Below are 18,068 nucleotides of genomic sequence, written 5' to 3'. Positions count from 1 at the left end.
AAACTGAACAATCCATTGTCCTCACCCACCTAATCCTTCACCTACACATCAACTCAGCCAATGAACACACCCGTCAACTCCTATCCTTAATAAAAGTCCTTAAGCTTTCCTCTCCCACATCCACACCGGCTGTTCAGAGCACCCTCCTACAGGCCAACCGTAAATTAGAACAGCATGCCACCCTCCACCTCAAAAAACTATCCAATCTCCTGGTTTCCCACCTCCGGAAAGGCAACTCACTCACCCCTCACAACCTTTCCAGCAAACCTCAACCTCCTCTCATTGCACACAGACCCAGTCTCTCCCATCTACTCAATCTCCCACTTCCAGCTCCCCCCCCCCCCCCCCAAAAACCTCAAAATTCCAATCAACACAATCTGGAACCACAACACCCCAATTCAGTAGTTAACCTTTCCTCCAAACCTCTCTCCCAATCCGAAACCTCTGTCCTATCCAAAGGCCTAACCTTCAGCCCCACTCCCAGATTCAACCAAACAGCCCTTGTCAAAGATTTACTGTCCTACACCCGTACTCTCTGCTGAAAATATCACTTTGCCACGCAGAAAAATGATCCTACTCCTAATGGTCCAACTCCCCAAGACACTATCCAAATTGAACCCTGCCTGGAACAGTTCTGTCCTCCGCCACAGCGGGACCCACCTCCTCTTCCTCAAAATCACCCTCTCCAAACTTTCCAGGAATTTATGACTTCCAGCCTTGCCTCTCAATCCTTCTTAAAAAGCCTTAATCCTACTCCCAACATCACCACTGCTGAAGCCCAGGCTATCCGTGATCTGAAGGCTTGACCGATCCATCGTCATTCTTCCGGCGGACAATGGTTCCACAACCGTGGTACTTGATCATCGGGAGTATGTGGCTGAGGGACTGCGTCAGCTTTCAGACAACACTACATACAAAGTTTGCCAAGGTAATCCCATTCCTGATGTCCAGGTGGAGCTTCAAGGAATCCTCAGAACCTTAGGCCCCCTACAAAACCTTTCACCTGACTCCATCAACCTCCTAACCCCACCAAAACCCCGCACCCCTACCTTCTTCCTAAAATTCACAAACCCAATCATCCCGGCCGTCCCATTGTAGCTGGCTACCAAGCCCCCACAGAACGTATCTCTGCCTATGTAGATCAACACCTTCAACCCATCACATGCAGTCTCCCATCCTTCATCAAAGACACCAACCACTTTCTCGAATGCCTGGAATCCCTACCCAGTCTGTTACCCCGGAAACCATCCTTGTAACCATTGATGCCACTTCCTTATACACAAATATTCCGCACGTCCAGGGCCTCGCTGCAATGGAGCACTTCCTTTCACGCCGATCACCTGCCACCCTACCAAAAACCTCTTTCCTCATTACCTTAGCCAGCTTCATCCTGACCCACAACTTCTTCACTTTCGAAGGCCAGACATAGCAACAATTAAAGGGAACAACCATGGGCACCAGGATGGCCCCCTCGTATGCCAACCTATTCATGGGTCGCTTAGAGGAAGCCTTCTTTGGTTACCCAGGCCTGCCAACCCAAAGTTTGGTACAGATTTATTGATGACATCTTCATGATCTGGACTCACAGTGAAGAAGAACTCCAGAATTTCCTCTCCAACCTCAACTCCTTTGGTTCCATCAGATTTACCTGGTCCTACTCCAAATCCCATGCCACTTTCCTTGACGTTGACCTCCACCTGTCCAATGGCCAGCTTCACACGTCCGTCCACATCAAACCCACCAACAAGCAACAGTACCTCCATTATGACAGCTGTCACCCATTCCACATCAAACGGTCCCTTCCCTACAGCTTAGGTCTTCGTGGCAAACAAATCTGCTCCAGTCCGGAATCCCTGAACCATTACACCAACAACCTGAAAACAGCTTTTGCATCCCGCAACTACTCTCCCGACCTGGTACAGAAGCAAATAACCAGAGCCACTTTCTCATCTCCTCAAACCCAGAACCTCCCACATAAGAACCCCAAAAGTGCCCCACTTGTGACAGGATACTTTCCGGGACTGGGTCAGACTCTGAATGTGGCTCTCCAGCAGGGATACGACTTCCTCAAATCCTGCCCTGAAATGAGATCCATCCTTCATGAAATCCTCCCACTCCACCAAGAGTGTCTTTCCGCCGTCCACCTAACCTTCGTAACCTGTTAGTTCATCCCTATGAAATCCCCAAACCACCTTCCCTACCCTTGTAACCGCCCCCGATGTAAAACCTGTCCCATGCACCCTCCCACCACCACCTACTCCAGTCCTGTAACCCGGAAGGTGTACACGATCAAAGGCAGAGCCACGTGTGAAAGCACCCACGTGATTTACCAACTGACCTGCCTACACTGTAAAGCTTTCTATGTGGGAATGACCAGCAACAAACTGTCCATTCGCATGAATGGACACAGGCAGACAGTGTTGGTTGGTAATGAGGATCACCCTGTGGCTAAACATGCCTTGGTGCACGGCCAGCACATCTTGGCACAATGTTACACCGTCCGGGTTATCTGGATACTTCCCACTAACACCAACCTGTCAGACCTCTGGAGATGGGAACTTCCCCTTCAGTATATCCTCTCTTCTCGTTATCTGCCAGGCCTCAATCTCCGCTAATTTCAATTTGCCGCCGCTCATACCTCACCTGTCTTTCAACAACATCTTTGCCTCTGTACTTCCGCCTCGACTGACATCTCTACCCAAACTCTTTGCCTTTACAAATGTCTGCTTGTGTCTGTGTATGTGCGGATGCATATGTGTGTGTGTGCGAGTGTATACCCATCCTTTTTTCCCCCTAAGGTAAGTCTTTCCGCTCCCGGGATTGGAATGACTCCTTACCCTCTCCCTTAAAACCCACATCCTTTCGTCTTTCCCTCTCCTTCCCTCTTTCCTGATGAGGCAACAGTTTGTTGCGAAAGCTTGAATTTCGTGTGTATGTTTGTGTGTCTATCGACCTGCTAGCACTTTCATTCGGTAAGTCACATCATCTGTTTTCAGATATATTTGGATAACCAGTTAGAAGAAACTCATTTAGTAAAGTTTTAATGTAGAGATTGCTCTATCAAGTCAGAAAGGAAATTTGGTATTGGTAATGGATGACTGTGAATGATCTATTGAGATTTGTCAAAGGTTTCAATATACCACAAAAATATGATGTTAACTGTACACAAAACTAAAATCAATAGGGGATTCAAAACGAGGTAACTCAGTATCTATCCAGATCCTAGAGGAAAAATGAAAGTAAGTTCTGTAAAATTAGTAAGTAAAACAATCAGTAATATCCTAGGAATTAATGATGATGATGATTTTTGGTTTGTGGGGCGCTCAACTGTGCAGTTATCAGCGCCCATACAAATTCTCAACCTTTGCTCAGTCCGATTTCGCCACTTTCATGAATGATGATGAAATGATGAGGACAACACAAACATCCAGTCATCTTGAGGCAAGCGAAAATCCATGACCCCGCTGGGAATGTAACCTGGGATCCCATGCTCGGGAAGCGAGAACATTACCATGAGCTGCAGACTCCTAGGAATTAGTCAACTAGATAAATCTCTGGTGTTCATGTCCAATAATGGAAACAGCCAGGTTTCATCACACAGATCGTTTTCGAGTTCCTTGTGGGGAAACATTGAATGTTCTGGGGCAGAAGCCAAGCCTCAGGACATGACAATACAGCCATAAGCCCATGGGGAGGAGGAAGAGTAGCACTTGCACAGAAGGTATCTACACAAGAATGACTAATAGAAGAAGAGGAATCAGAGGAATCTAACAATGAAGAACAAATTGAGTCAGTAATTGTAGTTGAAATATTTGGAACAGAGGTAGACAAATAACTGGAACCAAAGGAAACTGGTTAAAGAAGAAACTAGATTACCTACAGTGATAAGTAAATCTACCTTTTCACAGTCTGTGTAGATACCACCTAATTTAAATTTAGAAGTACTACTGGGCTTGGACTGGATGTTAGCATACCAGGCACCCGTAAATGTTAAGACTAATGCCTTATGCTGGTCATATAAAAACTGCTAATAGGAAGTACCATTTAAAATTAACTCAGTAACAATTTTGCAAGAGGTACAGATAGATCATATTCATTTCCTCTATATCACTAAGGCAGTGGCGAAAGATAGTACCACAGAGGAGGTAAATGAACTTATGAAACAAACAGAGGCAAAGTCTTGGGATCTAAAGCATTAATGAGGAACCAAAATGAGGAGCTACATGCTATTTTACTGAAATGTAAAGTGGTGTCCTCTGATAAACTAGGCATAATAGGAGAGTATGCATGTATATAAGTTTAAAATAAAGGCTAACACACCTTTCTTTTGGAAATTATATTCAAACACTATCAATCTCATTGTTGATGGTAAGGAAACCAGCCACAGAAGTGTGCTTGGTGTTAGACACAAGGACATTAAATCAACACACAGGACCTTATAGAAACCATCCAATGAGCTTTCAAGAATTGTTGGTGAAATCTGAACAAGTGGAATTCTTTAGCTCCATGGACCTGACGGACAGTTATTGGTGGGTCCAATTACATAAAGGTTCGGGGTCTTACACAGACTTCTTATTTGAATGGAAATCATGTCTGCAGTGCTGGACGAAAAATACACTTGAGTTATAAGCTTCAGCACTGTAGTGGGTTCCAGCAAGTCCTCCATGTGACTTCCATTACCGAACCACTACTCCACCACCTGCAGAAAAATGTTCATTGGAAATCGATCCTGGTAGGTGACAAAGCTTTCAAAGGCTCAAAACAGGTCCTTCTGCACCCCTCATGTTTCACGGGATATGACCCTGTCAAACGTCTTTTCCTGGATGCAGATGTGTCAGACTATGGGGTGCGGACAGCCCTGTCACACGCAATTGAGGGGTGTAATACCCAATCGCTTTTATGTCTAAAACCCTCACTGTTGCTCAGGAAAATTATAGGGAGATTTAGTACAAAGCAGTAGGCACCATTTTTGACCTTAAAAAATTCCATGATTACGTGTATGGTAGGCATTTCGAATTCATCACTGACCGTAAACTTTTACCTCTTCTTTCCAAGGCATCAACCAACATTCCAACTAAAACTGCAGGTCGCCTTCAGCAGTGGGCCCTGTTCTAGTTGAGTTGTAGTGACGATATTCAGTATCTCTCCATCATACAACATTCAAATACTAATCTACTTCTCCGCCTACCCCTGATAAGGACCCATTTTCAACAAGGATCCTGAAGCGTGTTTCCACCTGGACACTACTGCAGAAGAAGCCAGGGTTAACCTTTGACTAGATGCCAAGTTCATTGCATGCCATGCTGTGGAGGGTCTAAACCTTGGAGGGACCTTTCTGGTATGCCACCAGACCACAAACAAATCTGGTAGCCAGAGGTCCAGCCCTACTGGCTCCATCGGAATGCGTTCTGAACGATGTCTTGCTGCTACAATGGCCACACCTGGGTAGTCATCCTGCATCTCTCCAGCAGTGAATTTTGCCACTTCTCCACATCAGGCACTGGAGTGTGGTGCTCTTTACATGTCTGGCATGCCACAAAGTCTATTCATGTGGCATCAACACTGCTATTACTCAAATGATATCCTCTCGCACCATCTGCCACGGCAAGCACGTCGCCCCTACACGCTGCTTCTTCCCTTGACTAGTGTTCTTGTACTTATTCCAGACTTCATTTGCATTTCAAGCGACCTTTCTTGCGCCACACACAGCTCATTGCCATAAAAATTAGCAGCGAGTTCCCTTATGTCTCCCAGATGTCTGTGACATCAACTAGTCAAACCACATCTCAAATTTTTTTCTGCTGAAGGATTTCCTGACACCATGTCACAGCCAATGTGAAAGAAATGGCATTACCCTAGTTCATACCGCATCCTTCCACCCTGCCTCAGATGGACTAGTGGGATGTTTTGTGCCCAGTTTTAACATCCAAATGTCTAAACTAATGTCTCATCTTTTGGATGAGGCTTCCTTTTTCTAGCATTCTACAGGTCAGTCCCACAGGACGGCTCCTCTCCTGCTGAGAAACTTTCTGGGCAATCTCATCAGTCCCAATTATCTATCCTTTGTCCCACAGTTCACAGCTCCCCCCGTCCGCCCCCCTTACTCTGCAGTTTAGCCATGACCAGTTTTCATTTAATGACCCATGTGGGTCCTTATTTTTACTTAGGGACACCAAAATTAATCGTTTCCAGCAGTAACTGCCAAAATTACTAGGCAGGGCTATGGCTGAGGTAACAACTCAAGACAGCACACAGAGCTGCAAATATGACAACCAATTATAGCCTCATCATGACCCTTCTCCTGACACTGAGAAACTGCCACTTCTTGTTGCACATATGGAACCACCAACCATCGCCACCTCAGACACTGTTGGGACATATCAATCACTGCGGTGGCTAATATATTGGAGGGCCTTCAACAGCTCCATGTGCTACGTCAAGATTGACACCAATGAATGTGGATGTCATCCCCTCAACTACCCCAGCTGCCAGTGCAGATACTGCCTACTCCAGAGACATCAAGATAAGCTTCTCCATCTCCTCCCTCCAAAGGGACGGGAGGTGGGGTGGGGCGAAGCTGTACTGAGGCCCAATGCCTGTGATGTCAGCAACCAAAATCATTGCTTCAAAGCTGCCTCACACAAAGGGGACAATTTTCTGCAAGACAGACAGTCATGTTCTAACCGTCAAGCAGGAAGTGAACCAAGTTTCCCTAGCGGCCACAAGGACCTGTTTTCTTCCGCAAAGCGTGACTGAAAATAGGCCCAGCTGTATCCTAGTGCCAAGTGATGTTGACGGCAGCGATTGAGGCAGACCAGACCACTTCAGTTCAAGTGAGTTTTCTTGGGCCAGGCACCAATTCCACAAGGATTTCATCAATCAGTACTTTTACTCAAACTTCGCTGCCGTTCACGTCCGACTTTGCATCCCCGGGAGCTGCCAGCTGTGGACTATTGATGACCTCCGCCCCAAAGTAGGTGGGAACTCTGTTGTTGTGGCACGCTTGTAAATTTATTCCTGTTTAACTTCATTTTAAGGAATTTACATTTTTATTACTTTTCTATCATTAATCAGTGTTCACGAACTATAAGTAGAGCTGCAGCTAAGTTGTCTAGTCTAAAGTTTGAGCACTATGAGGAATAGGTGAATGTTTTTATTTAACTTTAGTTTGTTGAATGAATTCATCATCTATTAGTTGACAACGTAATTGAGCTGTTGGAGTGAGGAAATTTATGGATGATACTAAACTATTAATTGCCTACTTCACAATCAGGCCCACAAAAATGTGATTCCAACAGGTCACAGCTTTATCCTCCACTTGTGTCAAACTAGGCAACTGCTTAGGAAATGCATATGGTTAACAGAACCACTTTCCTAAGCTTTAATACTGGCTGGTGACATCAGAGCCATTGCTTCTCTTTCGTCTGTATCTTCAGCTGTCCTCATGATGCAGAGTAGACCACATTACAATTCTTGCAGTACAGTGGAATGAACTCTGCATCCTCAATCTGACAGTCAGGCACAGTGACTACTCAGCTACAAAGGTAGACTTCAGAATAAAGTACAAATTAAGAAGTTATATTGTGCCATCTGCCACAAAGCAACAAAGTACATTATCTGAATATAATAGAGGAAACATTCCACGTGGGAAAAATATATCTAAAAACAATAATGATGTAACTTACCAAACAAAAGCGTTGGTATGTTGATAGAGACACTAACAAACACAAACACACACACAAAATTCAAGCTTTCGCAACCCATGGTTGCTTCATCAGGAAAGAGGGAAGGAGAGGGAAAGACGAAAGGATGTGGGTTTTAAGGGAGAGGGTAAGGAGTCATTCCAATCCCGTGAGCGGAAAGACTTACCTTAGGGGGAAAAAGGGACAGGTATATACTCTCTCTCTCTCTCTCACACACACACACACACACACACACACACACACACACACACACACACACACACATCCATCCGCACATATACAGACACAAGCAGACATATGTAAAGGCAAAGAGTTTAGGCCAATACTCGAAATAAATGTGTGTCTTCTCATTAACAATGTACCTTACAGTGCACTCTTGTTTACAATGACCATGAATTATAAAATTTCTTTGATGTTCAGAACATCACAATTACACTGATATGGACTAAGTCTAAAAATGGTATGTAGTATGTAATAGATGCCAACTGAGTGAGTATATAACTAGTTTTCTCTTGTCCCTGTGGCATCATGCACATTGTTGCGGATGCTCTTCCTCCATGGCTTACACCTTACCTCCAAGGCAGGTCCCAATGACATGGAATAAACTGTCTGACCAGCATGTACTGTGAACGTTGTAAGATGTTTGGTGTCACCCCGGCTCGCAGATAAACTGCGTCCATGCATTTCATAATAAATGCTCATAAATAAAACATTCACCCACACAGCATATTATCTAATTCATTAGGAAAATGCAACACATTACTTCACCAAGTGATATGTTACACTATAGATTCCTTTCCTTAGATGAAAGATGTCATCACTACAAAGAAACGCCAACCAAACAGTAAATATGCAAAGTTCTAAAGCTAATTTTAACCTTCTCAACTACAAGTATCAATGTCTTGTGTCTATCTGAAGTACAATCCAGTTGTACTTGTCTCACATTTGTAATACATATACTTATTCATGTTTATTAGACGTCGAATGCTCCACGATGATTTGCAATCCATCAATAATAGGCATGTATTTGACTCTACTTCACTTTGATCTAGTTTCTTACCCTTTCTTCCAGGTTACCATTCTTCTACTATGGATATGGGACTTCAGATAACAAATAGTTGTCCCCCATATGGACCATTAAGCAATAATTTGCAATATTTCTTGATGAGCTATTCATTACCAGTAGCTATCTAGTTAATTTCATCTAATCAAACACACTGCTTCCAGAACACAAGATTTTCTAGCCATACTTGTAACACTTTTGGAAATCACTGGAAGTATGCTACACATTGGGCAAGCATGTGAATACAGGTTTTAATAAATGGATGTAACAGAATTTTCACACTGGAGACTTATTGAATGTGGTTTAAGGGGGAGGATAGCCAAGGTATTCCAAGCGGAGGAGAAAGAAAGGAAAAGAAAGACTAAGGAATTAGAACCTCAGAAAGAAAGAAGATAGACCCCAAAAAGCTGATACCCATCCCCCTCTACCACAGGATTCCCTCCTTGACAGATTCTTTGGCAAGGAGCCGGAGGATGAAGTTGTTCATTGTTTGGCATTAGCGTACCCTACAGAATGGACTTCCCCAGTTTCACCCATATGGGCCCCAAAGCACGGGCCTAACACCTTATTACTGATGTCAAGTGGAGATGATAGCAATATGCCACAGTAATCACCAATGCTTTTGTAAACTCCACATTCAAATTAAACTAATTCCATGGACTAAATTACCCAAAACTCCCATAGAAAATTCTTATAAGCCCAACCACATAATTTATCACATAACTTATCATCTAAAATAAAAATTTAAAGAAACAGAGATTCCTATAAGAGGAGTATATGACTCTAAAAAACTCACAGACCTATACTGGGGACTAAAATACCCAAAACTCCCATACAAAACTTTTATAAACCCAACCGCATAACTTATCCTCTCGAATAAAATTTTAAAATATAGAGATTCCTCCAAGAGGAGTATATAAGACTCTACAAAAGTCACAGACCCCTACAGGGATATTGCCCCGTGTAGTTTTTAAAGGAAACATAACATTCAGTGTCATGAGGCCAGCTTCCTCATCAAACACCTTCAGCATTAATAAAACTGCCACCGATCCAGAGGAATTATATGTTTAGAACAATTAACAAGCATTTGTCATCGGGCATTCTATTATCAGTTACCTATCTTTCCAGTCCAGAAGGATAGCATACAGAACTCACACTCTTATGTGCTCTTTAAATTAGCATTAGAATAGATTAACAAACTCAGGTAAATTCAACTACTTTGCTACTTTGGAGGAACCCCAAAACTAATGGTACCAACTTACGTAGTAATTGTCACGATACGCCTCTTTCTGCAGAAAGATTTTCTTTACACAATCTTTTAATTCTCCACAGTAATAGTGTCCCCATTTACGTATTCTCCTTTGCCTCTAAGGTAGGTCATTCTTTTCGTTTAGGTCCACCTATTCCTTCCATCACACCATACATACATACAGATAAGGGTACAATATCCTGTTAAAAGCATTAATAACTCTACCTTCTACTTTTAACATATTGTGGTAAAATACTTCTACCATAGCCCATATTCATATATGGTTTTTTAATGACTTATGTGCTATATTTATTTTACTCCTATGCACATACTCACTACTGTAGCTCCGAATACACTCCTGTTACATGGGTCACCAATCTTACTGGATGTTAGCCCATTCTTTTTACACTTCATAGCTACGGGCATATCCCCCTTAACCCTATCTGTCAAAAGCAACGGAGCTAACATCCAGTTCCACTTAGAAAAAGAAATAACTCTTCTACATCCTGGCTAAAGTATGTTAATTTCTGAAAAGAAAAGTTACCACTCACCATATAGCAGAGATGCTGAGTTGCAGATAGGCACAACAAAAAGATTGCTCATGCCTATCTGTGACTCAGCATCCCGCTATATGATGAGTGGCAACTTTCCTTTACATAATATTGTTACATTCCATATTCAACTTTCCATTGCTTGATTGTATGTTGATTTCTATTGTTTGCTACATACTAATGAAAAACTGTGTTGTAAACAGTTCTTATGACACATATCTTTTGGTCATATCTATATTTATAGAAACCTTTTTTCCAATCATAGGGTCTACTAGAAAACAGCCTTCAGATGTGAAATCCTGATAATTTTGTAAGGACTTCCATTACGATGGAAAAACTTTGTTTCTTTCTTTAGTTGTAAACTGTGATACAAAACTTTTACTACCATCATGTCACCGAGTTCAAAATAAGGGATGCTTGCTTCTAAATTACGTTCTAGTACTCAACATTGTGCATACTTTCTTAAAATACATTACTAGTTAGTAAACCTTCTGTTTGAGGCGAAGAAAAAATGTTTAACAATGGTTCTCCTATTTTTATTCAACAATTCTATTGGGGAAAGTCCAGTTGACAAGTCACATAATTCATTAAGGGTAGCTTGAAAACTCTGGGATCATCTGTGCCCAGATCATTTGTTTATTTCTCTAGATTGCGGTTTATTGGTAGAATTCTGAAACGATGCAGTCCTTCAACAAAGGAAATTGTTTACAATACGTTAGTTTGTCCAGTCTTAGAGTACTGTTCGTCTGTATGGGACCCTTACCAGATGGTTCCAAAGAAGAGTGGAAAGGGTGACTGGTACATTTAGCCATCGCGAGGGTGTTACAAATCTCATAGAAAGTTTGAAGTGGGACACACTTACAGATAGACAGCGGGCTAAATGGAAGGGGCTGCTCACTAAATTCCTAAATCCAATCTTTACCGAGTATGTAGAGCATATATTATTACCACCAACTTTCAAATCGTGCAACGATCACCATTCAAAGATAAGGGAAATTAGAGCTCGTACTGAGGCGTTCAGACAGTCGTTTTTCCCTCGCGTGATCCGCGAGTGGAACAGGACAGGGGGAATTGTGCCCTCCGCGACACACCGCTTGGTGGCTAGTGGAGAATATATGTAGACACGTAGTTAGATTTTTAAAATAATAAATCTTTATCATATGTTGGAAGCAGTTTCATATACTGAAATGTTCATATCGCTTGGGTATGAAGCAAATAAGATAACCTCCACTATTTTAGGTACACACACTTTACAATGGTATGGCTTTTCATGTTGTCTCCAAAACACAGTATCCCCTTTGAAGAACCCCTTATGTTTATCATCCTCTACTACCATATCTTCTGTGCACAAACTTATTACTTTTCCAAGCTATCCACAGTTTTCAACTCATCTTTTATTTTCTGCAATATTACACAGGACACTATTCTTCTCCTCTGACAATAAACAAGTAACTGTACAGATAATGCGAATGCCTCTGGTTACTGAATAAGAGTAGATAAAATCACAAAAAAATTAACCAACATCATACACTAAATAAAAATGCTTTCAGTTCACATACTGTTTTTTGAGAGGCACACAGCATCAGGTACGCCCTGTGGTGTCCTCATCATGAAATAACCAACCACCGCTGAGATTTGGGCACCACATCTTAAATCTAAGCTTCTGACTCTTTCACTCTTCTTTATTATTTGGCGCCCAGCATCTACACACAGAACTATGCCTAAAATCAAGCATAATACACTACTAATAAATCTTACTGCTTCTACACATAATAAGTTGCTTAACAGTTTATGTAAAATACTTTCATAGAACAATGCTCCATTACAATACATATTGCTGTTCGAATACTACTCAAAATAACAATAAAAACACAATACACTTTGATACAAGTAGACTGCAATTACTACTGAAACTAGTTTTAGTGACAAAAATAAAAGTGTGAAGTGCGATGGCAAAACGAAGTTCGCAAACAACGCAGAGGCTGAACACACGAAACATCAGTGAAACAGAGTGAAAACAGAACCAAGAATCTGCAGTAAAAAAATAAATAAATAAATAAATAAATATAGCGCTCTTTTCTTAACAGACAGCCAGGGTAGGAACTTGTAAAATATCTTACAAGACATTGACAGACTTCCAATCAATGGGAATAGTGAAACTGGGTGCAAGTATGAAAAATGCTACCGATGTTGACCTGCAGGAAAAAAATGAAGACATCATGTGTATAGTTCGTGCCAGCGATGTCACAAGAAGCGAGGCACAAAATTGTTTAGCAAGCCTGGAAATGTTCTTAGAAGCTAATACATCTGAGGCCACCACTCCAGCAACCCAGTGCAACATGCAGCTGTGTGTCTGCCTTGTAGGGCCGCATTGTCAGGGCTGTGCTGGCAGCTGGCTCAGCGGTCTTCTTCCCTGCTGACTTAGTGCTGCTCCGCTGGGAGCCACCAGGCGGCCCGCTGCGTCCTTCCTCGCTGACGTAGCTGGCAGTAGCGAGCTGTGGAGTGGCCCGGCACTGGCTGGCTACGGACACCGCGTTGGCCTCAGAGGGTCAAATCAATGACCCACCATGGAGTGGGACACTGGTGTCCCATCTGTTGCTGCATGTAGCCCGGGTGTGATACGCCCTGAAGTCCAGGAGAGCTGCCACACTTGAATGCCCTGCTTTGGCCTCAGGAGGTTGAACCAGGGACCCACCCTGGACTGGAATGCTGGCGTCCCATCTGCTCTGCGTGAAGCCGGTGGTGCGACAAACCCTGCCGTCCAGGAGGGCTGTCACACTTCAATGCCTTGTTAGAAAATCGGCACCTATTTATACTCGGTTGTGTGCCTCTGTTTTGCTAACGCGCCGCTCTGAGTCACGTACTCACAACACCCCGGTTGCGCAAGTGGACCCCTTCTGCCTGTAGCTTGTGCCATGCAAACCACTGCATTTACACTTTTCAGTGGTTCGACGGCCCTGTGGCCTCCATTCTACTTCGCATACCATTGGTATGTGTAACTCACTGCAATCTAGCCTGCACCTGGCTGTATCTTGTGCCAGAATATCGCACAAAACTAACTTTCCCTGTCCTAAACGGTGGTGCAACTACATTATTCCCCTCTTCCGAAAGACCCGGTACCCAGGTCGACCCTTAACAAGCTCTTAACTTGTTTGGGTCGGCACATATGGCATATTTCCTTACTGTTGGGATACTTAAATGTGGTCTCGTGCCCCTTAAAACCATGACATGAAACAAAACGTACAAATTCCTTACTGGGCGACCACTGCTCGATCAACCCCTTACCTACTTGTCTCACGCCCTCGGTATCCAATCCACTGGGACTATGACTACCCTTGGTTGCCTCTTGCAATTAGCTCTCCACCTGATCAGAAAGAAAACAACACATAACAAAGTTAAGGCTGCGATGACACTTGGCACAGAGGTGCTCAAAATGATCGTTATTTGCTGTTGCCTTTCCCTATATTGAGCGACATGTTGAACAAGCTATTTGGCTAATATGTGCCACTCTTGCTCTAAAATGAACTGGTTTACAGACCTCAGCAGAACTGGCTCCAGAGTTTGATTTAACAAGGTCAGATTATGCCTTGGTAAAAACTCTAAAGTGGCTTCTGGCCAGTACAGCTGTGGCTGCGTAACATTCAATTGCATGACTCCTGAAATTGATGCTAGCAGGTGGAAGATTGGTCCTATTATATTACACTTAGTTCCATTGATTAAAATTCCGCTCCCCTCGAGTTCTATACATTTCTCTTCTGCAAATACTCCCCGCTCAAAATAACTTGCTACTACTACCAAATTCTCGTAGGTGGAGAAGATCCAATGCATCCCAACCAGCAAGCTCAATTTTGGCTCCACGATTTCCCTGGCACTGTCTATTCTTTTTCCCCTGGCTAAAAATAACTGCACGATGCATGTGTCCCATATTTGTAGCTTCACAGACTTTCCTCCAACATTCACTAATTTTGATCCAAACTCAACACCGATTGTGTGACTACTTTCATCCTTAAATTTATATTATATGAACTAGTGCAATAAACACGACTTTCCTGACCCAGCACTGTCTATAACTAAAAATTTAAACAGGAAATCGTACGACTCTGACATTGTCCAATACATATTTATTACGGCTTTGCCGCAAAATTTACTCTGACCCATTTATTTCTCTAGAACTGCGTTTGATTTCTCCTCCAACAACACTCCACATACGTCAGACACTATACTTCCCTTTTTAGTGACCTGAGGACAGGGATCACCGTCACCCTTCCTCCCTCTTCAAAACGACTGCTGTCCCTAGCAGACTCACAATACTCGAAAACACACATAAAATACAGTGCCTAATTAATCTATGCAAACCCAATGACAAACACACACACACACACACACACACACACACACACACACACACACACACAAACCCTACAAATACTCTACTACTTTCTAGATCGCAAAGCATACGGTACTCCATGCTGTACTCTAGCCTCCTGGTTTTCTCTGCACTGAACACCTCTCTTCACTTTCCCTTTCTTCCTCTTTCCTTCCTGTGACACTCCTGGAATTACATCTGGTCAACCCTTAAATGGCCATAACCGTCCAATGTGTACTATCATCATTCTAGTTGGCTGCTGAAGCTTAACATTAATGGGAGATGTGGTTTCAACAACTTGGTATGGCCCTTGATACCTCATGAGGAACTTTTTCGTTTTCCCTTTTTGCGTATAGGGGCTAAACAGAATTACCCATTGCCCCACTCTATACTGCGGTAAACTTCCTTTCCGCTTTACTGCATCTTCCTGCTTTTCCAAAGTCTTTGTATTCGCCTTTTGTACCCATTTACAAACATCCCGAATTGTCCTTGCGAATTGCCGTACAGATTCACCGGTCCTTCCTTTCTACAGCTTCACTAAATCAAATGGTGATGGCATTTTTCGCCCGTACACTACCTCATATGGGGACAAACTGGTATTTGTATGGACTTTTGCATTGTATGTGCATAAAAATATGCTTCAAATTCTCATCCCACTGATGGTGATGAGAATCCACATGAAAACTCAGCATCTTCCCGATTGTTCTGTGTACCCGTTCTGTCCTTCAGTTCACCTGCGGATTCAACGTGCTCGTCCTCAACTTCTTTACATTCAACAATTTACACAGTTCCTTCATTAAATCCAACATGAAGTTGGTCCCTTGGTCAGTAATTATTGTCTCCGGTACAACAAACTTCAAAATCCAGATGTTTACTATAGCTTGCACGAGCTTTGTTGCCTGTTGATTTGGCATAGCCACCATCTTCACGTATCTTGAAAAATGGTCTATTATTGTCAGGACAAATCTGTTCCCCGATGATGTTCGCCTAAAAGGTCCTAAGACATCAATCCCCAGCAAAGAAAATGGACATGTTGTTTCCGGTAATTGTTGTAGCTGTAACTGTTTCTGACTCAAATCTGCTCTCTGCACACATGGTATACAATTCTTGACATACTGGTCCACATCTCCTTTCCTACCTCTCCACCAATACCTCTCCTATTCGTCGCTCTGCACCCTCCATGACCAGATAACACATGATCATGTGCTTCCTTTAAAACCTCATCCCTCAACTTCACTGGCACTACTACCCTTGGCCCTAACTTCATTTCCCTGAACAGAAGACCGTCGTACATATTAAATTGTGGCTGTGTCCAATTTACAATCGTCGTCCGCATCCTGTAATTCTTGCCATACTGCTAGGTCATAACCTATGACTTCTACTTTCGCCACCTTCCTATTCAGTGCATCCACATTACCGTGCTTCTTCCCAGGCTTGTGCACCACCTCGTAGTCAAATTCACTGAGCCTCACAGCCATCCAGCAAGTCTAGTGGACGGACCCTTCAACCCCAACAACCACTTCAATGCAGTATGATCTGTCACTACCCGAAATCTTCTCCTACATAGATAACATTTAAAATATGCGATTCCATAGATTACGCTAAGCATCTCCCACTCTGTTGTTGGGTGATTCCTCTCTGCTGCATTCAACTGCCTAGACGCACAAGCTACAGGGTGTTCTTTTCCTGACTAAGAACACACCCTAATGCTTGATTCGATGCCTCGCATGGATTCGATGCATCGCATGCTAGTATAAACTCCTTTTCAAAATCTGGAAACACAAGAACCGGACTTGATGTTAACACTTCTTTCAGTTTGTCAAATGCTTTCTGACACTCTTCTGTCCACTCGAATTTCAGGTCAATGGCTGTGCTAAATCTGCAAAACCCTTCATGAACTTTTGCACTTCCTTAACTGTTTTCGGTTCCTGAATATCCCTTACAGCTTGTACCAACCTCGGATCTGTTCGTACTCCGTCCTTAAGCCGTCGGCACACCGAACGTGCTGTTGAACGCTCAGGAATGATGCAACTTGTGCATATGGTACATGGGCCCCAACGTGGTATATGTGATCGCAACGCACTCCAGCGGCAGTTGAGGGATGTTTCTAGTTTGTAAACCACACTGTTTATTCAACGGGCGCGCGTAAAATTCCCACGTTAGCTCTATTAAAACACACATTTCCTCCACCACCCATGAAAAGGAAAGTACCACGCCCAATCAGTGAGGACAGAGACATGTAATAGTTCCATTACAAATAGTGTGGTACAAATTTGGAATACTTCTCCGCATAAGATAAACGTTATTTCATCATTCCAACATTTTAGTAAAACCTCAAGGTCAGTCTTACTTGATCACTGTTCCTACCTAGTAGCAGAATCTTTGCAGTGCGTGAATTACAAAGCGTAAAAGAAAAAAGAATAAAATAGCTTTACAAAAAATGGCTCTGAGCACTATGGGACTTAACATCTTAGGTCATCAGTCCTCAAAATAGCTTTACACAGGTAGCGCAAGGTGTCCTGTAGATCAAGCCAATCAAACAAAGTCACCCCTCAAAAAAAAGGTGAACTTGTATTTACATAACATCAAATATTATAGTCTATACTTATATTAAACTAATAAGAAAGTATCAGAACCTAATAAAAACGCGAATGTCAGGAAAAAAAATTGGTTGTGTCAGGACGCGAACCACAGCCCCAACAAAAAAACTCATTATAGACAGTGACGCTATTCATTATGCTAAACCATCACAGCTTTTGTCGCAAATCATAGTATCTTACTACTTGCTAAAAACCTTAATCGTGTATATGTTACTAACTGAAATTTAATTATAACAAATTGTACCAAGAACAATGCGTTTTTGGTGGATCTTCAGTGTGATGCTGCCTTCAAACAGCCTACTCTCACTACACGCAAGTTACAATAACTCTTTTGCCACGAATATGATTTTTCTCATAATTTTATTGGAACGAATCACACAGTTAACAACGGGTTTTGCAGTGATTCTCAATTTTCTGGTGCTGGGAACGGTGTATATACATATAGGCTTGAAATGAATGCCAATTTGGCGCCTCACAACTCTGTACTGAAGGGAGACGGCGTGCGTGTGACGTAGGGGGCGTTGTGCCATCTCATT

Source organism: Schistocerca piceifrons, chromosome 5, assembly GCF_021461385.2.
Source record: "Schistocerca piceifrons isolate TAMUIC-IGC-003096 chromosome 5, iqSchPice1.1, whole genome shotgun sequence".
Classification (NCBI taxonomy): domain Eukaryota; kingdom Metazoa; phylum Arthropoda; class Insecta; order Orthoptera; family Acrididae; genus Schistocerca; species Schistocerca piceifrons.
This window is presented reverse-complemented; position numbering follows the sequence as displayed.